The sequence below is a fragment of the Hyla sarda genome, chromosome 1 (assembly GCF_029499605.1).
Source record: "Hyla sarda isolate aHylSar1 chromosome 1, aHylSar1.hap1, whole genome shotgun sequence".
Taxonomy (NCBI): Eukaryota; Metazoa; Chordata; class Amphibia; order Anura; family Hylidae; genus Hyla; species Hyla sarda.
In genome coordinates this window covers 14,691,007-14,714,503 of record NC_079189.1, presented here as the reverse complement: position 1 = coordinate 14,714,503, position 23,497 = coordinate 14,691,007, and positions in this window count along the sequence as shown.

Genomic DNA, 23,497 nt, shown 5'->3' with positions numbered 1-23,497 from the left:
TATCCAGGGTCTACTTGTCACCGCACACATTTATATTTATCTTTAGTTATAAGTATTGTAGTTTTTGAATACCGCTACATAGCTCTCCCTATCATTTGTACGATCATTTAACCGAAACCATCATGTGGGAAACATATATTTATCATTTTTAATAATTTATTATGATGGAACCGATACAAAAATAATAGTAATAATAATCTTAATATTCCACTTCTCTCTATTTGGTTTTGTGATACTTCCCACAGTATTGCATGAGCATTGAGTCAATATTTACAATGGGTTAACCGTTAGGCCTCAATATGATATATCAATTTTTTCTGTGGCTCATGCACCTGTGGGATTTTTCATGAAGCGGGAATATGATACATTTTCATATCAAAAGTCCTTGATATTGACATGAGTACGTTGTCTCCATAGTAATCTACTTACTTTTTCACCTTCATGTGTCTTATTTGTATATTTATGCATTATTTGCACACGTGGCGGATTGGTGAGCTGAATACTCTACTATTTTGCATTAAAAAAAATCAAACCTATATAAGTAGGGTATCATTTTAATCGTATGGACCTAAAGAATAAAGAGAAGGTGTAATTTTTACCAAAAAATTTACCCTGTAGAAGCCGAAGCCCCAAAAAATAACAAAATGGCGTTTTTGGTTCAAATTTTGTCGCACCAATTTTTTTGTTTTGCTGTACATTTTTGGGTAAAATGACTGATATCATTACAAAGTAGAATTGGTGGTGCAAAAAATAAGCCCTAATATGGATTTTTAGGTGGAAAAATGAAAGGGTTATGAGCACTGTGGTCATACAGGAAAGAACTTCACAAATTTCTCTGTAGTATACAGCAGCTGATAAGTACTGGAAGGGTTAAGATGTTTAAATTTAAGTAATTTAATAGTTTTAAAGGGTACCTTTTGATATATTATAGATTAATGTATGCAGAATAACTTTACAATTGCATGTTGTTAAAAAATATGCTTCTTTCTATTTAATTTTCCACTTTGAAGAAATGACCACTAGGGGTCTCCCTACCATTCCTGGCAACAAGCATTTCAGACTCATGCTGGAGTCCTAAACACTACGAGCTGCCAGTCTGCTTTGTTCACAAAGGAGAACACTCAGAGCTGCCAGCCTGCTTTGTTCACAGCCTGTTTGGCTGTGAACAAAGCAGGCTGGCAGCTCTGAGTGTTTAGGACTCCAGCATGAGTCAGAAATGCTTGCTGACAGGACTGATCGGGAAAAATACAATAGAAAGAAGCATATTTTTCATTAACATGCTATTGGAAAGTTATTCAACATTCATTAATCTTAAATATATCAAAAGTTTATTTGATGAGAGGTACCCTTTAAGCCTATAAGACTGTATTTGTGTGAGGGGCATGAGTTTTCCACGCCCCCCGCACCTTTAGGAGAGGGGTGTATAGGAAGCATGAAGGGGGCGTGAGTATATAACGCCCCCTGCACCATCCAGTACATGACGCTTTGCGGAAGGACTCTGAGCTGGCGGAAATTTTGAATATGGCAGTACTTATCGGAAGGGGGAGACACGATCAGGCAAGCAGTAGTGGTCTCTCCAGTCCCGGCGGGGAACATATCAGGTGGCATCTTTCTATGTATCGGCCGTACTTTCTGACTGCATTAAGCTTGGGGGATAGGCCTGGCTCTGTGGTGTACCACAGCAGCTGAGTTTTTGGTCTTGAATCTGCCACTAACAAGGGTGTGGTGTGGGCGGCCGCATGCTCCCCTGAAGGTGCAGGGGGTATTCCGGCCTCCCGATGAGTCGGCGGCTGGTGACTGTCCTTAATAATGCTGTACTCTCACTCTGTGCTTAATGACGGCAATACAGGGCCGGTGCACCGTGATGTCATGGCTCCGCCCCCTTGTGGTGTCATGGCCCGCCCCCTTAATGCAAGCCTGTGGGAGGGGGCGTGAGTGCCACCAAGCCCCCTCCCATAGAACTGCATCAAGAGGGCGAGGCGTGATGTCACAATACTCCGGTCCCGTGGTCGTCACGCTGCACACTCGGAGCCTCCAGCGCTGTGGAGAGCTCACAAAGGTGGGTGCTGAATGACAGATTGCGGGGGACCCCACCGGCGGGATCCCCACGATCAGACATCTTTTTCCCTATCCTTTGTACACACGTCCTTAGCATTATACCGTACATGCATTCATAGCATTGTACCGTGCACGTTTTTAGAGATGAGCGAATCAAAGCTGATGAACCCGAATTTGTTACGAATTTCATGAAATATTCCATTTCACAACGAATGTGAATATCGCCGCGATTCTATCGCTTCATTAAATTCCATTTTAAAGAGTTCCAGGCTATTGGAGACCTAAAATGGCGGATCCTCAAGTCAATGCATGGGGCAGGGGATTATGGGAGGGCGGGAAACTACGGCGGGAATGAAGGTAGGCGGGATGACCCTGAATCACATGCGAGATGCAGCCTATCAGCATTCATTGACCCCTGTGATGTCACAGCCCTATATAATCGGCAGCCATCTTGCTGCTGCTCATTTCATCCATGCACTCAGAGAGAGAGAGGACGGGACTGTGTGTGTGTGAATTGCTTATACCACAGCGTACCACTGCAACTGCTAGTCACATCAGCATTGTGGACAGACAGGAGTGCAGTGCTTTGGTGTTCTCACTGAGAAGGATCTTACGATATATAAACCTCCTATTCACGTTATTGACCATTGAATCAGAGAGGGGCAGATAGCTTTTCGCTGCCTCATACAGATCAACAAGCTGCCTGAACTTTGTAAACCATCTTATCACCTAATTTTTCACCGCAATTCAGTGCTTTTTTTGCTCCACAAATCATCTGCTGCTCAGAATTGTGTGTATACTGTATAAAAACCATTTTTTTTTTTTGTGGTGCTCCACTGTTGGGTCCTGCTGCCGTTCACAAATATGTTTTTTCAGCGGACTGTAGTGCATTTGTCTGCCCTCATACGTGCATACCACATGCCTACATCAAAGCAGTCTACTATTTTGTATCTGTAACAAGTCTAGATACAGGAAAATTCCTGGCCAAAGTAATCACCTGCTGGTGTTTTGTTGCGCATTTTTCTGCCCTCATCAGTGCATTCCGCATATGTACATCCAAGTAGTGTACCATTTTGTACCTGTTAATATGTCAAGGGCCTACATACTGTGAAAGTCCAAACAATAGTACTCACCAGCTGTTTTTTTACAAAAATACTGATTTTTTTCTGCGTATTGTTGCGCATATTTCTGCCCTCATCAGTGCATACCGCATACGTACATCCAAGTAGTGTACCATTTTGTACCTGTTAATCTGTCAAGGGCCTACATACTGTGAAAGTCCAAACAATAGTACTCACAGGCTGGTGTTTTACAAAAATACAGATTTTTTTCTGAATATTGTTGCGCATCTTTCTGCCATCATCAGTGCATACCGCATACGTACATCCAAGTAGTGTACCATTTTGTACCTGTTAATCTGTCAAAGGCCTGCATACTCTGAAAGTCCAAACAATAGTACTCACCGGCTAGTGTTTTGCTAAAATACAGAGTTTTTCTGCGTATTTTTGCGCATTTTTCTGCCCTCATCAGTGCATACCACATACGTACATCTAATTAGTGTAAAATTTTGTACCTGTTAATCTGTCAAGGGCCTACATACTGTGAAAGGACAGCCATAAGTAATCACCTGCTGCTGTTCTAGACAAATACTGTTTAAGGAGTAGTGTAGTGTATTGTAATACCCTCATATACGCACTAAGTATGTCAGGCAGAGAAGTGCCAGGACGTGCACAGAGGAGTGGCAGAGGCCTAAATACTTCAGGCAGAGTTGGCAGCAGACTAGGGGCGAGTGGCAGCAGGAGTCGCAGCGAGAGGCCTGAGCTCCTGTTATCAGCCAGCGGTCGTGTCTCGACCAGCAAACATCTGCCATCGTCGATTGGTTAACAAGCTCATCCATTTCATCACAAGTGACATCTGATACCCCAGTGAACAGTCGGTGGGTTCCTCAGACACAACCCTCAGTTGGCATGGCCCGGGAGCAGTCCCTGTCCTCCCATTGCCTTTGTCATATGCTGTTCCCTCACCTAGAGAAGTATCTTATGCTGTGGGTTCAGCTCCACTATTCACTGAGGACGATCTAATAGAGGACAGTCAGCAGCTACTGCCCAGCCAAGAAGGGGAGGAGACATGCGCCGCTTGCTCCGCTAGGCGGCCAAGTAGTGATGCGGAGAGTGATGTGGGAGGAGGTGTAGCAAGGGTTCAGGGTCCTGAAGCAGACACTGTTTGGGAACCTGAGGAGGCCATCAATGACGTGCACACACCTGTTGATGATGATGAAGCCGATCGCAATTGGGAGCCGGGTGCAGAAGGGGCTTCATCATCATCAGGAGAAGAGAGTTGCAGGTTGCCCTTGAGGCAGCAAGGCGGTAGCACGGTTGGCAGTCAGCCTGGTGGCAGGAGTGGAAATTCTGGAGCAAAACGTGCCCGGGGGAGACAACCTGCTTCGCGGCAGCCTACCTTTCCGGGAGGTAGTGGAACAGGGGTTCCTGGAGACGGTGCCAATAGCAGTCAATTTGTGCGGACTGTAGGTGGGAAAATCAGCTACTCGGCGGTGTGGAAGTTTTTCATCAGGCATAAGGAGGTGGTTCACGTAGCCACATGTAAGATATGTCGGCAGAAGGTAAAGCGTGGCCAGGGTCCCAGTGCCGGCACCACAGTCCTGCGTCAACACATGCTTCGCCACCATAAAGCGGCCTGGGAGAATCGTGGCTCCGATGTAGTGGTCCAGTCTGCTACATCACCCAGTGGCCATCCGCTCCCTCCTTCATCCAGCCAAGGCTCCACCACCTCAGCCGAAGTGAGCTGTGTGTCAAACCCTCCTTCTGTCGCTCCAGAAGCTCCTGCTTCTCCCGCTTTTAGTCAGCCATTCCGCCAACAATCCATCGGCGAAGCCATGTCCAAGAAACAACAGTATGCGCCCACTCATCCAATGGTGCAGAAGTTGAATGTGCTCCTGTCCAAGTTGCTGATGCTGCAGTCCCTCCCTTTTCAAGTGGTAGACTCTGCACCTTTCAGAGAATTGATGGCTTGTGCCGAGCCGAGGTGGAGAGTACCAAGCCGCCACTTCTTTGCGAATAAGGCAGTACCAGCCCTGCATAAGTTTGTACAAGAGAAGATGGGCCAGTCCTTAAGCCTGTCAGTGTGTTCAAAGTGCATGGCAGCACCGAAGTGTGGAGCTGTAACTAGGGTCAGGGACAATACTTGTCTTTTACGGCCCACTGAGTAAATGTGGTTCCTGCACAGCCACAACAGCAACTTGGACAGGTCACACCGTTTCCTCCTCCACGCTCTCGCTCTCAGGCAGTTGGTCCTGTGACAGTGTGCCACTCCGCCTCCTGATCCTCCACCGTGTCCTCGGCCTCTACTGCACTTCCAAATCTCGGTGGCCCTTCATCGTACCATGTGTGTAGGGCACGGCGGTGTCAAGCTGTTCTTCACATGGTTTGCCTTGGTGAACGGAGTCACACAGAGGTGGAATTGCTAAAATTCATTTGTCAAGAAATCCGAGTATGGCTTACTCCACGAAATCTGGAAATGGGAACCATGGTGACCAACAATGGGAAGAACATCGTGTCCGCGCTGCGACAAGGAAGTGTGAAACATGCGCCCTGCATGGCAAACGTGTTGAATCTGGATGTCAAGCAATTCCTGAAGTCTTCACCCCATTTGCAAAACATCCTGACAATGGCAAGGAAACTGTGCATGCACTTCAGCCACTCGTACACCGCAAAGCACACCCTTCTTGAGCTGCAGCATCAGAACGATATCTCACAACATAGTCTTATTTTTGATGTTGCCACACATTGGAATTCCACCCTCCATATGTTGGACAGACTATACGAACAAAGAAAAGCCATCACCGATTTCTTGATGATCCAAGCAGATAGGTGTAGTCCCCTGTGTAACTTCAACGTGAACCAGTGGCAGCTCATACGTGACACCTGCCGTTTGCTGAGGCCCTTTTAGGAAGCCACGTTATTTGTAAGTTGCCTGGATTACGACATGAACTACGTAAATCGACTCCTACACTTCCTACAACAAATTATTGAAAAGATGGCTGGTCACGGCAATGGGGACGTTGCACCCCCATCTCAAGGCTACATGAGCCCTGTGGGGGCTGAACTGGAGGAGGAGGATGAGGGGCAGAGTGGAGCACAGTTTAGGTTGGATGAGATGGCCGGTGTTTCTAGTCATCGGACAGGAGAGGAGGAGCAGCCAGAGGAGCTAGAGGGTTATGAGGAAGGCGAGACAGAGGACCCAGACACACCGTGGCAGTATGCAGTGGAGATGGAGGCAGGCAGTCCCTCCGAGTCACTGGCGCAAATAGCACGATGCATGCTCAGTTGCTTGCGTAGTGACCCCCGAATTGTCAAAATTCGTCAGCGGGATGACTTCTGGCTCTCCACCTTATTTGACCCCCGCTACCGTCCCAGAATGGGGGCCTTTTTTACAACCACTGAGAGGGAGGACAAACTGACCTACTACAGAGAAATCCTACGTAGTCAGTTGGCCGCTGCCTATCGGCGACATGGTCCATCCACTCGCAGGTCTGACTCGGGGGGCCCTCTGTGCTCACCTTCCACTGCCATAGCTGCTGGGGAGGGGTGGCAGGAGCAGTACCAACTCCATCAGCAGCAGCCTGAGTCTACAGTCGCTGATGAGTAGCTTTCTTCACCCGCATAGTGAAGGAACTCATTAGCAGCAGGTAGACACTAGTGTTGAGCGGCATAGGCCATATTCGAATTCGCGAATATTCGCGAATATATGGACGAATATTCGTCATATATTCGCGAATATTCGCATATTCGTAATAATCTCGTTTTATTTTTGCATATGCGAAAATTTGCGAATGCAAAAATTAGCATATACAAAATTAGCATAAGGGAAATTCGCATATGTGAAAATTAGCATATGCAAATTTTCGCATATGCAAAAATTTGCACACCAGTCTCACACAGTAGTATTAGAGCCTTCTTTACACCACACAAGCTGGAAGCAGAGAGGGATGATCACTGTGATGTGTACTGTGAAAAATAAAAAATAAAAGAATATTCGTAATTACGAATATATAGTGCTATATTCGCGAATATTCGTGAATTCGCGAATATGCGATATTCACGAATAAAATTTGCATTGCGAATATTCGCGAGCAACACTAGTAGACACGGAGCAGGACCTGAACCAGCAGGTGGTGGCATACCTTGACATGGCCATGCCAACAAACATTGAGGATCCGCTGGACTTCAGGGCAACCAAACTTGATTTATGGCCGCAACTAGCAGAGTTTGCCCTGGAAAAGCTGTCCTGCCTGGCCAGTAGTGTGCATCAGAGCGGGTGTTTAGTGCGGTCGGGGCCATAGTCACCCCAAGGCGAACTCGTCTGTCCACGAAAAATGTGGAGAGACTGACCTTTGTCAAGATGAATCAGGGATGGATCAGCCAGGATTTCCAGCCACCAATGCCAGATGCCTCAGAGTAGATTGACCATGCTGCTACACCAACACTTCACAATTATGGTTATGAAACCCTCTTGGGTTATCAATTAGGGTTATGAAACCCTCTTGGGTACTGCGAATGCCTGCTCCCGACTCATCCTGTGTCTTTCAGGAACTATTTGCCTCATGGATGCTTCGGGCCTTGGGCATTACATTTTTGGATGTTTAGCAGTAGCTAAATACATGCTTAATGCAAATTTCAACATTGATCTTTAAATGTAAGGGGTTATGAAACCCTCTTGGGTACTGTGAATGCCTGCTCCTGACTCATCCTGTGTCTCTTTCAGGAACTACTTGCCTCACTGATGCTTCGGGCCTTGGGCCTTTAATTTTTGGATGTTTAGCAGTAGCTAAATACATGCTTAATGCAAATTTCAACATTGATCTTGCAATGTAAAGGGGTTATGAAACCCTCGGGTGTACTGCTGATGCCTGCTCCTGTGTCTTTCAGGAATTACTTGGATTACTGATGCTTCTGGGCTTGGGCCTTAAATGTTTGAATATTTAGCACGAGATAAATACATGCTTAATAGAAATTTCAACTTTGATCTTTCAATGTAAGGGGTTATGAAACCCTCTTGTGTACTGCTGATGCCTGCTCCTGACTGTGTGTTTAAGGAACTACTTGGCTAATTGATGCTTCTGGGCTTGGGCCTTAAATTTGGATGTTATGCACTAGCTTACATACATGCTTAATTGAGATTTCAACATTTATCTTTCAATCTTAGGTGTTATGAAATATTTTTGTGTACTGCTGATGCCTTTTCCTGACTGTGTCTTTCAGGAACTACTTTGATTACTGATGCTTCTGGGCTTGGGTCTTAAATGTTTGGATTTTTGGACTAGATACATACATGCTTAATTTAAATTTCAAAATTTATGGTGCAATGTATGGGGTTATTAAACCCTCTTGGGTTCTGTTTTTTTCAAATTTTCGGATCATTTTCTCAGAAGTAAACTTGCATTTTCAAGAGTACTAGCCATGACACCATGGAACGCTTGTTGTGTGTGATTTTTTCATTAACATTTTCCAAAAATAACACGGTGAGGGATGAACTCTGCTTCTTTATGTCAGAACACATTACTTTAGAGAAGAATGTCTTTATGTGGTCCACCGTCATGCATTATAGAGTCTTCCGGACTCTTGGATATGCACTTGTTCTAACACAAAGGTATTTCGTCGGACAACATACCTAAAACAACTTTAATATTTTCTTCTGACTGAGAAAACGATTGAATACTTCTAGTACACCTTTTAATAAACACTGAAGTTAGCCTTTTCTTTATTGTGGAAATCTCAATTTTGTGCAAGCCTTTATTTGATGGAACTGGGCTACAGCTGAATGCTGTGTCATGTGACTCAACACTGTTATCCACTTTTAATGAGAGTGTCTAAAGGTTGTCATTTTTACTTTCTATTAAAATTGGAATGTCAGTCTGAATTTCTGAGAAAGAATCTGCTAACTGGTGATCTCTAGTTAAATAATTGAAATCCTCGAAGCATTTACTTTTTGCTTCTTTGGATGTACCTATTTCCTATGTGTGTGAGCCATAATGGCTTCCCATTGCTTCAGCCACCTCAAGGATGTGGCATTAAGACACCATATAGTCTAGAATCTGCTATCAGGTGATCTTGAGTTAAATAATTAAAAGCCTCAAATTCATTGATATTTCAATCTTTTAGCTTATTAAATCCCCCGGTGTACTGCAGATGCCTTTTCCTGACTGTTTTTATCCAGAACTAATTTACTTAATGCTGCTTCTGGCCTTGGCCCTCAAACTTTGTGATATTTAGCACTAGCTTAATTGAAACATTGATCTTGCAATGTAAAGGGGTTATGAAACCCTCGGGTGTACTGCTGATGCCTGCGCCTGTGTCTTTCAGGAATTACTTGGCTTACTGATGCTTCTGGGCTTCGGCCTTAAATTTTTGGATGGTAGCACTACATAACATGCATCTACAATAGAGATTTCAAAGTTCACCATTTAATTTTAGGGGTTGTGAACCCCTCTTGTGTACTCATGCTGCTTCCTGCTCCACTCTGTCAGCCCATTGGTCCTGTGACAGTGTGCGACTCCGCCTCCACATCCTCCAATGTGTACTAAGCCTCCACTGCCTGGACAAGTCTCAGTGGCCCTTCAGCATACCATATGTGCAGGGCACAGCGGTGTGACGCTGTTCTTCACATGGTTTGCCTTGGCGAAAAGTGTTGGAAACAATGGCCGGTCAGTTGCACCTACATCTCACGTCCACATGAGCCCTGTGGGGGCTTGTTAGATTTGGTCCTTCGTACCCACACGCTGGGGTCCGGGACACTCAAAGTTTGATTTAAATTTCAAATAATAAAATCAGACATTTCAATGGTCTCCTCATACATCAGCCAACTCCAGGCTGTGTCATTCAGGCAATATATGGTTTACTGATGCCGCTGTGGGGGCTTGTTAGATTTTGTCATTTGTACCCACACGCTGGGGTCTGGGACACTCAAAGTTTGATTTGAATTTCAAATAAAAAAATCAGACATTTCAATGGTCTCCTCATACATCAGCCAACTCCAGGCTGATATATGGTTTACTGATGGCGCTGCTGGGCCTGGGTCTGGGAATTTCAAATTTTCTCATAGGTAGCACCCGCTATCCAAAATCTTCTTCAAAAATCTCTAAAATTGTTGTGTTTTTTTTTTTTTTTTGAGGGGGGGGGGGGGGGGATTGTGAAGCCCTGGTGTGTACTCATGCATCAGCCAACTTCAGGCTGTGTCATTCAGGCAATATATGGTTTACTGATGCCGTTGTGGGGGCTTGTTGGATTTGGTCCTTCGTACCCACACGCTGGGGTCTGGGACACTCAAAGTTTGATTTAAATTTCAAATAAAAAAATCAGACATTTCAATGGTCTCCTCATGCATCAGCCAACTCCAGGCTGTGTCATTAAGGCAATATATGGTTAACTGATGGCGCTGCTGGGCCTGGGAATTTGAAATTTTCTCATAGGTAGCACCCGCTATCCAAAATCTTCTTAAAAAATTTCTAAAATTGTTGTGTTTTTTTGGGGGGGAATTTGAAGCCCTGCTGTGTACTCGTGCATCAGCTAACTCCAGGCTGTGTCATTCAGGCAATATATGGTTTACTGATGCCGCTGCTGGGCCTGGGTCTGGGAATTTCAAATTTTCTCATAGGTAGCACCCGCTATCCAAAATCTTCTTAAAAAATTTCAAAAATTGTTGTGTTTTGTGGGGGGGATTGTGAAGCCCTGGTGTGTACTCATGCATCAGCCAACTCCAGGCTGTGTCATTCAGGCAATATATGGTTTATTGATGCCGCTGTGGGGGCTTGTTGGATTTGGTCCTTCGTACCCACACACTGGGGTTCGAGACACTCAAAGTTTGATTTAAATTTCAAATAAAAAAAATCAGACATTTCAATGGTCTCCTCATGCATCAGCCAACTACAGGCTGTGTCATTCAGGCAATATATGGTTAACTGATGGCGCTGCTGGGCCTGGGTCTGGGAATTTCAAATTTTCTGATAGGTAGCACCCGCTATCCAAAATCTTCAAAAATGTCTAAAATTGTTGTGTTTTTTGGGGGGGATTATGAAGCACTGCTGTGTACTCGTGCATCAGCCAACTCCAGGCTGTGTCATTCAGGCAATATATGGTTTAATGAAGCTGCTGCTGGGCATGGGTCTGGGAATTTAAAATTTTCTCATAGGTAGCACCCGCTATCCAAAATCTTCTTCAAAAATTTCTAAAATTGTTGTGTTTTTTGGGGGGGATTGTGAAGCCCTGCTGTGTGTGCATCAGCCAACTCCAGGCTGTGTCATTCAGGCAATATATGGTTTACTAATGCCGCTGATGGGCCTAGGAATTTCAAATTTTCTCATAGGTAGCACCCGCAATCCAAAATCTTCCTCAAAAATTTCAAAAATTGTTGTGTTTTTTCTTAGGGATTGTGAAGCCCTGGTGTGTACTCGTGCATCAGCCAACTCCAGGCTGTGTCATTAAGGCAATATATGGTTTACTGATGCCGCTGCTGGGCCTGGGTCTGGGAAATTCAAATTTTATCAAAGGTAGCACCCGCTATCCAAAATCTTCAGTTTAAATGTCTACAATATTTCACTACCCCAGCACACTCCATATGCGTTTTACAACACAGCAAAGTGTTCTATACCCCTATTGAGGCTGACTGTAGGTTAGAAATAGCCTTTTTTAATATAGATTCACCGCAAAAAAATTCGGATCAAAACAAACTTTTTCGGAGAATTCGGCGAATCGGCCGAATCAAATTTTTCTAAAGTTCGCTCATCTCTACACGTTTTGTAGTATTTTACTATGCATACTTTGCTATTCTTATGGTGCTAACTTTCATAGTTTTTATACTGATTATAAGTCCTTAGCTTATACTTTTAGACGTTGTAGTGTTTACACTGTGTACAGTTTTGCAGCACTACTGTGCACACTTTGTAGTATTTTTATGATCCATACATCCATAATTTTACAAAGTGCACATTTCATTAGCTTACCTTCATAGCACATATACTGTGTACCTTCATAGCACATATACTGTGTATACCTTCTTAGCGTCATTTTGTGCTTAGGTTGATAGTATAGTTTCCTAGTATATATACTGTGTATATTGTACAGCATCATACTGTGCTACACTTATATAAAAAAGAAAAAAAACAAAGAATATAGAGGTGTCATAAAAGTATAGTTTTCACATAGTGCATCCGATCCCATAAAGCTGCATTTCATGCATACGTTACTTCAAATCTTTACCGTGAATATTCCACACAGAGTTGGTCTATGCACACGATACGTAAGAGTTTGAACCAGGCATATGCTGCGATAGTTTCCCCATGCTTACATAATGACACATTTGGAACTAGGTATACATCTTGACAGAGTTTATGTCATGGTTTAGTTGAACTATGTATACACTGCTGCACGCTGCATAATACATACGTTGCGATACAGTGGTACCATGCGTTTTTCTACGATATGATTTGAGCTTGTACCATAGATCCGGGACGATGGAGTATTTAGAATTCATAGCATTCTATTGTTACTATAGAAAAGTGGTCTCCAACTTGCGGCCTCCAGATGTTGCAAAACTACAACTCCCAGCATGCCCGGACAGCCAACGGCTGTATAGTTGTTATTGCTGACATGCCTTCAGAGCAACAACTCCACCACACATAGGTGGTTGCATACCTTTCACACCTGCCATGCCTGCAGTGTAGTTGCTGTTACTGACACATCTTCAAAGCATCAAAGCAACAACGTCACAACACATAGGTGGTTGCATACCCTCCAGATCCATGCTGGGTAGAGGCTTGAGATTCTGGGGGACCACTATCCTGGTCCTCTAAATTCACTAGGGTGAAGGGCTTCTGTTTGAGGTTGAAAGCAAATGGAAACATGGCATTGGTTGTTGTTAGTCCATTTCTACTTGGTTCGGACATTTGGATGATTTTTGAGTGCGCTGTTGCTTCAATAGAAATGCTGTTTTTGACTCTTTAAGAGATTGGAAGAGGTGATGCAGCAGCTTGGATAGTGCTTCCCTCTGTTTTATAGTTACTGGCAACACTGGAATTGGGGGCTGATAACTGCAAACAATAGCAGGCTGGAAATTGACAGCTGTTAGATACTAGTGGCAGATCTGCACCGGAGGCTTTATGCAGCACTACACTGATGATGGCTCCGACTCACTTGAAGCGAAGCAGTCCCAGAGAGCAGTCGCTGTGGCCATGGGATTTCCAAGATGGTGGTGGCCAGGGAGCTTCCTGTCAGGTCCAGCTTTGAAAATCTTCTCATGTGCAATACAGTGCAGTACTTTGGGTCTTCCTTGCTGTTAGGGAGGGGGGATGCTCCCAGAGGCTGGCAATGGGCAGAGCTTGCATCTTTGATATGGAAATTGCGGGCGCCGGTTAACACAGAACTGAAGCTTTCCTTACTTGGTGGCGCAGCTTGTGCCAAACAGGCAATAGTACGCAACACAATCTCTACTCACAGTATGGCCAACAATAAAAATCTCCCCCTTTATTTCTTCAGCGCCGGTCGACATAAGCAAAGTCCCATACAATAATTCTGGCACACAATCTGTTGAATGCTCATGCGTTCTCTGAGATTGTTCAGCTCAATCTAGGGGGGTTTCTTAGGCACACACCTGGATCCTATTCTTGACGCCAAGATTTTTGGTGCAAGGAATTATTATCCCTTCGTGACGCCAGGGCACCGTTAGCCTATACACTAGCTGCGATGGAGACAGTTTCTTCTGGGCCAGACACGGGGGTAAGAAACACACCAACGTCAGGTTACGGATGACTACCTTTTACTGAGCAGGTGCAGATGGTATTACACACTGTTACGCCGAGCGCTCCGGGTCCCCGCTCCTCCCCGGAGCGCTCGCTTCACTCTCCCCGCGGCAGCGCTCCGGTCACGTCCTCTGACCCGGGGCGCTGCGATTCCGCTGCCAGCCGGGATGCGATTCGCGATGCGGGTAGCGCCCGCTCGCGATGCGCACCCCGGCTCCCCTACCTGACTCGCTCTCCGTCTGTTCTGTCCCGGCGCGCGCGGCCCCGGGTCTCTGCGATTTAAAGGGCCACTGCGCCGCTGATTGGCGCAGTGGTTCCAATTAGTGTGTTCACCTGTGCACTTCCCTATATCACCTCACTTCCCCTGCACTCCCTTGCCGGATCTTGTTGCCTTAGTGCCAGTGAAAGCGTTCCTTGTGTGTTCTTTGCCTGTGTTTCCAGACCTTCTGCCGTTGCCCCTGACTACGATCCTTGCTGCCTGCCCCGACCTTCTGCTACGTCCGACCTTGCTTTTGCCTACTCCCTTGTACCGCGCCTATCTTCAGCAGCCAGAGAGGTGAGCCGTTGCTAGTGGATACGACCTGGTCACTACCGCCGCAGCAAGACCATCCCGCTTTGCGGCGGGCTCTGGTGAAAACCAGTAGTGGCTTAGAACCGGTCCACTAGCACGGTCCACGCCAATCCCTCTCTGGCACAGAGGATCCACTACCTGCCAGCCGGCATCGTGACAGTAGATCCGGCCATGGATCCCGCTGAAGTTCCTCTGCCAGTTGTCGCTGACCTCACCACGGTGGTCGCCCAGCAGTCACAACAGATAGCGCAACAAGGCCAACAGCTGTCTCAACTGACCATTATGCTACAACAGTTACTACCACAGCTTCAGCAGTCATCTCCTCCGCCAGCTCCTGCACCTCCTCCGCAGCGAGTGGCCGCTCCTGGGATACGCTTATCCTTGCCGGATAAATTTGATGGGGACTCTAAGTTTTGTCGTGGCTTTCTTTCCCAATGTTCCCTGCATCTGGAGATGATGTCGGACCTGTTTCCCACTGAAAGGTCTAAGGTGGCTTTCGTAGTCAGCCTTCTGTCCGGAAAAGCCCTGTCATGGGCCACACCGCTCTGGGACCGCAATGACCCCGTTACTGCCTCTGTACACTCCTTCTTCTCGGAAATCCGAAGTGTCTTTGAAGAACCTGCCCGAGCCTCTTCTGCTGAGACTGCCCTGTTGAACCTGGTCCAGGGTAATTCTTCCGTTGGCGAGTATGCCGTACAATTCCGTACTCTTGCTTCAGAATTGTCCTGGAATAATGAGGCCCTCTGCGCGACCTTCAAAAAAGGCCTATCCAGCAACATTAAAGATGTTCTGGCCGCACGAGAAATTCCTGCTAATCTACATGAACTTATTCACCTAGCCACTCGCATTGACATGCGTTTTTCCGAAAGGCGTCAGGAACTCCGCCAAGATATGGACTCTGTTCGCACGAGGCGTTTCTTCTCCTCGGCTCCTCTCTCCTCTGGTCCCCTGCAATCTGTTCCTGTGCCTCCCGCCGTGGAGGCTATGCAGGTCGACCGGTCTCGCCTGACACCTCAAGAGAGGACACGACGCCGTATGGAGAACCTCTGCCTGTACTGTGCTAGTACCGAACACTTCCTGAGAGATTGTCCTATCCGTCCTCCCCGCCTGGAAAGACGTACGCTGACTCCGCACAAAGGTGAGACAGTCCTTGATGTCTACTCTGCTTCTCCACGTCTTACTGTGCCTGTGCGGATGTCTGCCTTTGCCTTCTCCTTCTCTACAGTGGCCTTCTTGGACTCTGGATCTGCAGGAAATTTTATTTTGGCCTCTCTCGTCAACAGGTTCAACATCCCGGTGACCAGTCTCGCCAGACCCCTCTACATCAATTGTGTAAATAATGAAAGATTGGACTGTACCATACGTTTCCGCACGGAGCCCCTTCTTATGAGCATCGGATCTCATCATGAGAGGATTGAACTTTTGGTCCTCCCCAATTGCACCTCGGAAATTCTCCTTGGACTTCCCTGGCTTCAACTTCATTCCCCTACCCTGGATTGGTCCACTGGGGAGATCAAGAGTTGGGGGTCCTCTTGTTCCAAGAACTGTCTAAAACCGGTTCCCAGTAACCCTTGCCGTAACTCTGTGGTTCCTCCAGTAACCGGTCTCCCTAAGGCCTATATGGACTTCGCGGATGTTTTCTGCAAAAAACAAGCTGAGACTCTACCTCCTCACAGGCCTTATGATTGCCCTATCGACCTCCTCCCGGGCACTACTCCACCCCGGGGCAGAATTTATCCCCTCTCTGCCCCAGAGACTCTTGCCATGTCCGAATACGTCCAGGAGAATCTAAAAAAGGGCTTTATCCGTAAATCCTCCTCTCCTGCCGGAGCCGGATTTTTCTTTGTGTCCAAAAAAGATGGCTCCCTACGTCCTTGCATTGACTACCGCGGTCTTAATAAAATCACGGTTAAGAACCGCTACCCCTTACCCCTCATCTCTGAACTCTTTGATCGCCTCCAAGGTGCCCACATCTTCACTAAATTGGACTTAAGAGGCGCCTATAACCTCATCCGCATCAGAGAGGGGGACGAGTGGAAAACGGCATTTAACACCAGAGATGGACACTTTGAGTATCTGGTCATGCCCTTTGGACTGTGCAACGCCCCTGCCGTCTTCCAAGACTTTGTCAATGAAATTTTTCGTGATCTGTTATACTCCTGTGTTGTTGTATATCTGGACGATATCCTAATTTTTTCTGCCAATCTAGAAGAACACCGCCAGCATGTCCGTATGGTTCTTCAGAGACTTCGTGACAACCAACTCTATGCCAAAATTGAGAAATGTCTGTTTGAATGCCAATCTCTTCCTTTTCTAGGATATTTGGTCTCTGGCCAGGGACTACAGATGGATCCAGACAAACTCTCTGCCGTCTTAGATTGGCCACGCCCCTCCGGACTCCGTGCTATCCAACGCTTTTTGGGGTTCGCCAATTATTACAGGCAATTTATTCCACATTTTTCTACCATTGTGGCTCCTATCGTGGCTTTAACCAAAAAAAATGCTGATCCCAAGTCCTGGCCTCCTCAAGCAGAAGACGCCTTTAAACGACTCAAGTCTGCCTTTTCTTCGGCTCCCGTCCTCTCCAGACCTGACCCTTCCAAACCCTTCCTATTGGAGGTTGATGCCTCCTCAGTGGGAGCTGGAGCTGTTCTTCTACAAAAAAATTCTTCCGGGCATGCTGTCACTTGTGGTTTTTTCTCTAGGACCTTCTCTCCAGCGGAGAGGAACTACTCCATCGGGGATCGAGAGCTTCTAGCCATTAAATTAGCACTTGAGGAATGGAGGCATCTGCTGGAGGGATCAAGTTCTCCTGTTATTATCTACACCGACCACAAGAACCTCTCCTACCTCCAGTCTGCCCAACGGCTGAATCCTCGCCAGGCCCGGTGGTCTCTGTTCTTTGCCCGATTTAATTTTGAGATTCACTTTCGTCCTGCCGATAAGAACATTAGGGCCGATGCTCTCTCTCGTTCCTCGGATGCCTCAGAAGTTGAACTCTCTCCGCAACACATCATTCCACCTGACTGCCTGATCTCCACTTCTCCTGCCTCCATCAGGCAGACTCCTCCAGGAAAGACCTTTGTTTCTCCTCGCCAACGCCTCGGAATCCTCAAATGGGGTCACTCCTCCCATCTCGCAGGTCATGCGGGTATCAAGAAATCTGTGCAACTCATCTCCCGCTTCTATTGGTGGCCGACTCTGGAGACGGATGTTGTGGACTTTGTGCGAGCCTGCACTATCTGTGCCCGGGATAAGACTCCTCGCCAGAAGCCCGCTGGTTTTCTTCATCCTCTGCCTGTCCCCGAACAGCCTTGGTCTCTGATTGGTATGGATTTTATTACTGATTTACCCCCTTCCCGTGGCAACACTGTTATTTGGGTGGTCGTTGATCGATTCTCCAAAATGGCACATTTCATCCCTCTTCCTGGTCTTCCTTCTGCGCCTCAGTTGGCTAAACAATTTTTTGTACACATTTTTCGTCTTCACGGGTTGCCTACGCAGATTGTCTCGGATAGAGGCGTCCAATTCGTGTCTAAATTCTGGAGGGCTCTCTGTAAACAACTCAAGATTAAATTAAATTTTTCTTCTGCATATCATCCCCAGTCCAATGGACAAGTAGAAAGGATTAACCAGATCTTGGGTGATTATTTGCGACATTTTGTTTCCTCCCGCCAGGATGACTGGGCAGATCTCCTCCCATGGGCCGAATTCTCGTATAACTTCAGGGTCTCTGAGTCTTCCTCCAAATCCCCATTTTTCGTGGTGTACGGCCGTCACCCTCTTCCCCCCCTCCCTACTCCCTTGCCCTCTGGTCTGCCCGCTGTGGATGAAGTTTCTCGTGACCTTTCCATCATATGGAGAGAGACCCAAAAATCTCTCTTACAGGCTTCATCACGCATGAAGAAGTTCGCGGATAAGAAAAGAAGAGCTCCCCCCGTTTTTTCCCCTGGAGACAAGGTATGGCTCTCCGCTAAATATGTCCGCTTCCGTGTCCCTAGCTACAAGTTGGGACCATGCTATCTTGGTCCTTTCAAAATTTTGTGTCAAATTAATCCTGTCTCTTATAAACTTCTTCTTCCTCCCTCTCTTCGTATCCCTAATGCCTTTCACGTCTCTCTTCTCAAACCACTCATCCTCAACCGTTTTTCTCCCAAATCTGTTCCTCCCACTCCTGTTTCCGGCTCCTCGGACATCTTCTCGGTCAAAGAAATTTTAGCTGCCAAAAAGGTCAGAGGGAAAAATTTTTTTTTAGTGGACTGGGAGGGTTGTGGTCCTGAAGAGAGATCCTGGGAACCTGAGGACAACATCCTAGACAAAAGTCTGCTCCTCAGGTTCTCAGGCTCTAAGAAGAGGGGGAGACCCAAGGGGGGGGGGTACTGTTACGCCGAGCGCTCCGGGTCCCCGCTCCTCCCCGGAGCGCTCGCTTCACTCTCCCCGCGGCAGCGCTCCGGTCACGTCCTCTGACCCGGGGCGCTGCGATTCCGCTGCCAGCCGGGATGCGATTCGCGATGCGGGTAGCGCCCGCTCGCGATGCGCACCCCGGCTCCCCTACCTGACTCGCTCTCCGTCTGTTCTGTCCCGGCGCGCGCGGCCCCGCTCCCTAGGGCGCGCGCGCGCCGGGTCTCTGCGATTTAAAGGGCCACTGCGCCGCTGATTGGCGCAGTGGTTCCAATTAGTGTGTTCACCTGTGCACTTCCCTATATCACCTCACTTCCCCTGCACTCCCTTGCCGGATCTTGTTGCCTTAGTGCCAGTGAAAGCGTTCCTTGTGTGTTCTTTGCCTGTGTTTCCAGACCTTCTGCCGTTGCCCCTGACTACGATCCTTGCTGCCTGCCCCGACCTTCTGCTACGTCCGACCTTGCTTTTGCCTACTCCCTTGTACCGCGCCTATCTTCAGCAGCCAGAGAGGTGAGCCGTTGCTAGTGGATACGACCTGGTCACTACCGCCGCAGCAAGACCATCCCGCTTTGCGGCGGGCTCTGGTGAAAACCAGTAGTGGCTTAGAACCGGTCCACTAGCACGGTCCACGCCAATCCCTCTCTGGCACAGAGGATCCACTACCTGCCAGCCGGCATCGTGACACACACAGTACGGAGCAGTGTAGAAGGGATGCAGTGTAAACCTTGGGAGCCCTTGTCCTTGCTGGGACTTATAGTGCTTTTCACCCACCTGATTAATATAGACTTTAGACTTGAGAATTGAAGATTTCCCACACTGAGAAGGGTAGACAAGGTCCTGTTATTATCACCGCCAGGGCTTTACTTACTGCTGCATGGGGGCACACTTCCAGAATGGCGGGGCTGACTTGAGAAGATATTTTCTTAGGCTTCCCTCAGGATTCTCCACACACGTCTATAACCTCCTTTCCACACTGTACTCAGACTTAGCACTGGGGCTAGACCAACTGGGGCAACTCCTCCCCATTACACTATATATACAGGTCAATTTAGGGGTTCCCATTGGGCAGGCAAGGTAATATGGTTAACACTGCTTCTCTCTCTCTTAAAGGCATACGACATCAATTACATAATACACCATAAAAACAGTAAATGTTATAAAGTGCTGGAACATATTAAAACATAATAAACATTTTTACAGTGGGCACAACACATGTGCAGAAGGCATGCCCAGGGAGATCCACAGCCCACAGGGCAGCCTTTTGTGCTGGGACACCACACACTGAGTAGAGGGAGCTCTGTGCTGCACACAAGTCTCTCCTGCTCAGGCCATGCCCCAAGCCTTCAATCTCTCCTCTGTACTGCCCCCATCACCTGGCACTGTACTGCAACCTGGCCACAGCATGACAGCAGCTTATAGGAAAGAAGAACATCGCTGTCACTCAAGGCAGGTGGCATAGCAGGGAAGCAGACCAGCTGATCTTACCTCTAGTGGTGTAACCTGGTGCACTCCACACTCACCTAGAAATGCCACTGAGTATGTATCATTGAGCCTCCTTGCCTCAGTGACACAAGACTGGAGTTTAAGTCTGGCCATAAAGTCACTTCCATACTTGTTCTGTGGGGTGCTGCAGTCCTGAACCTGATTTCACAAGTGTGTAAGCACTGCCAGAGGGCAGAAGAAAGAATTTAGTGTGAAGCTAAAATCAGCCTGTCTGGGGTATGTTGGATACTACTGCACGGTACAAAAGACTGTCTTTGGGACTGTCACTGCCAAGTTTGAGTGAGTAGCTCATAGGTTTACTTCTACATTTATGTAATACTGAACGCTGCAAGCGGAACTTATTGCTGTATGGGAATTATTGCAGTTAACATAGGACTACTGAACTGTAATACCTGCCTGTTTGGGTCTGTTTTCTTGCTGGCAAGACTGTTTGAAGGGGCCCATTCTACTAAATATACAGGGTGGGCCATTTATATGGATACACCTTAATAAAATGTGAATGGTTGGTGATATTAACTTCCTGTTTGTGGCACATTAGTATATGTGAGGGGGGAAACTTGTCAAGATGGGTGGTGATCATGGCGGCCATTTTGAAGTTGGCCATTTTGAATCCAACTTTTTTTTTTTCCAATAGGAAGAGGGTCATGTGACCCATCAAACTTATTGGGAATTTCATAAGAAAAACAATGATGTGCTTGGTTTTAACATAACTTTATTCTTTCAGGAGTTATTCTGACCACTTATAAAATGTGTTCAATGTGCTGCCCATTGTGTTGGATTATCAATGCAACCCTCTTCTCCCACTCTTCACACACTGATAGCAACACCGCAGTAGAAATGCTAGCATAGGCTTCCAGTATCCGTAGTTTCTGGTGCTGCACATCTCGTATCTTCACAGCATAGACAATTGCCTTCAGATGACCCCAAACATAAAAGTCTAAAGGGTTAGATCGGGAGACCTTGGGGGCCATTCAACTGGCCCACGATGACCAATCCACTTTCCAGGAAACTGTTCATTTAGGAATGCTCGCACCTGACACCCATAATAGCCCTCATTTACTATTCTAAACCCGACTTGTTTTGTCGTTTTTTTTTTGTCGCATCTTTGTCTGCGACACGATGCAACATTTTTTCCCTACGGACCCGATTTGGATTCTCCCAACCCCGAAAAAGGGGCGTAACCTAACATTTCTGAGCTTTCCCACGTATTCATAAAGCTTTCCAACACAAATTTGTTGAATTGTTGTGGAACTCAGAGGAGTTGGAAACCAAGTCAAAAAGACGCACGTGCGACAAACAGGATGCGACATAATAATAAATACCAGGGGAAAAAAGCAATCAGGTAAGAAAGCAACATAAACTTACAACCCGATTTTCTAAGTAAATGAGGGTCGATGTGGTGGTGCACCATCTTGCTGGATAAATTCAGGGAACATGCCAGTTTCAGTACATTAAGAGGGAAACACATCATCATGTAGCAAATTCGCATATCCAGTGGCCTTGAGGTTTCCATTGATGAAGAACGGCCCCACTATCTTTGTACCCCATATACCACACCATACCATCAATTTTTGTGTTACAACAGTCTTGGAGGGATCTATCCAATGTGGGTTAGTGCCAGACCAATAGCGGTGGTTTTGTTTGTTAACTTCACCATTCACAGAAAAGTTTGCCTCATCACGGAACAAAATCTTCTGCGTAAACTGAGGGTCCTGTTCCAATTTTAGTTTTGCCCATTTTGCAGCACCTGAAACTATGGATAATGGAAGCCTGTGCTAGCATTTCTCCTGCGTTGTTGCTATCAGTGTGTAAAGAGTGGGAGAAGAGGGTTGCATTGACAATCTAACACAATGGGCAGCACATCGAACACATTTTATAAGTGGTGGTTTATTAAGGGGACCCATTCCAGCGTCAATATTTAATATATAATTTTTTAGTACATTTTATAAGTGGTCAGGAACTTGTAAATATCTCATGAAAGAATAAAGTTACGTTAAAACCAAGCACATCATTGTTTTTCTTGTGAAATTCCCAATAAGTTTGATGTGTCACATGACCCTCTCCTATTGAAAAACAAAAGTTGGATTCAAAATGGCCGACTTCAAAATGGTCCCCATGGTCACCACCCATCTTGAAAAGTTTCTCCCCTCACATATACTAATGCGCCACAAACAGGAAGTTAATATCACCAACCATTCCCATTTTATTAAGGTGTATCCATGTAAATGGCCCACCCTGTATAAATAAATATATATATTCTACTTTCAGCTACTGGGAATCCTAGTGCTTTTTGTGCCCCACCAATATGTTTAGGTCCCTTCTTCTTTTTGTATATTGCTATTGTACGAAGTCTGTACATACATGGTCATGTACCGGTCAGCTCTGAGGTTTGTAGATTTGTGGTCAGTTTTGCATCTATATTTTCAAGCCAACCCAGAAGTGGCTCAAGAACAAGGAAAATATGTCAATCTTTCTGTTACCCGTGCTCTGTCTTCCAGACCTAGTTTTAGCTTAACCACGCAGGTTGTACGTGTATGCACTGCTCCTGCTCCCCTCCTGAGCTGAGCGTTCGCCGGAGATTCAGGCTTTAGACATGGTCCCAGCAGCTGATAGCCGCTAGGACCAGTGTCTAATGCTGGACATCACCGATTGCAGTCATGCCCGGCATTAACCCCTTAGATTGCGGCATCTAAAATTAAAAAGAGAAAAAACACTCCTGGCAGTTTAGCGGAGCTGATTGGGACCATCGCTGTGAAATTGTGATGTCCCAATCAGCTGAGAGGATCGGGAGAGGGCCCTTATTTGCCTCCTCGCCGTAAAAAGTTATAGGGGTCATAAGATGACAATTAAAAAAAAAAATATTTTGGTGCATGTAGTTATAAATTTTTTAAGCAGTAAAATAAAACCTACAAAAATCTGTATCTTTGTAACTGTATGGACCTACATAATAAAGATAAGGTGACATTTTTACCAGCGTAGAAACTGAAGCCCTAAAAAGATGCAAAATGGCGTTTGTTTTTGTTTCGCCGCAGATTATGTTATAAAATAAGTGATGTCATTACAAAGTACAATGGTGACACAAAAAACAACCCTTATATGGGTAAGAAGGTGCAAAATTGATTGTGCTATGCTTTTTAGAAGGGGAGGAGGAAAAA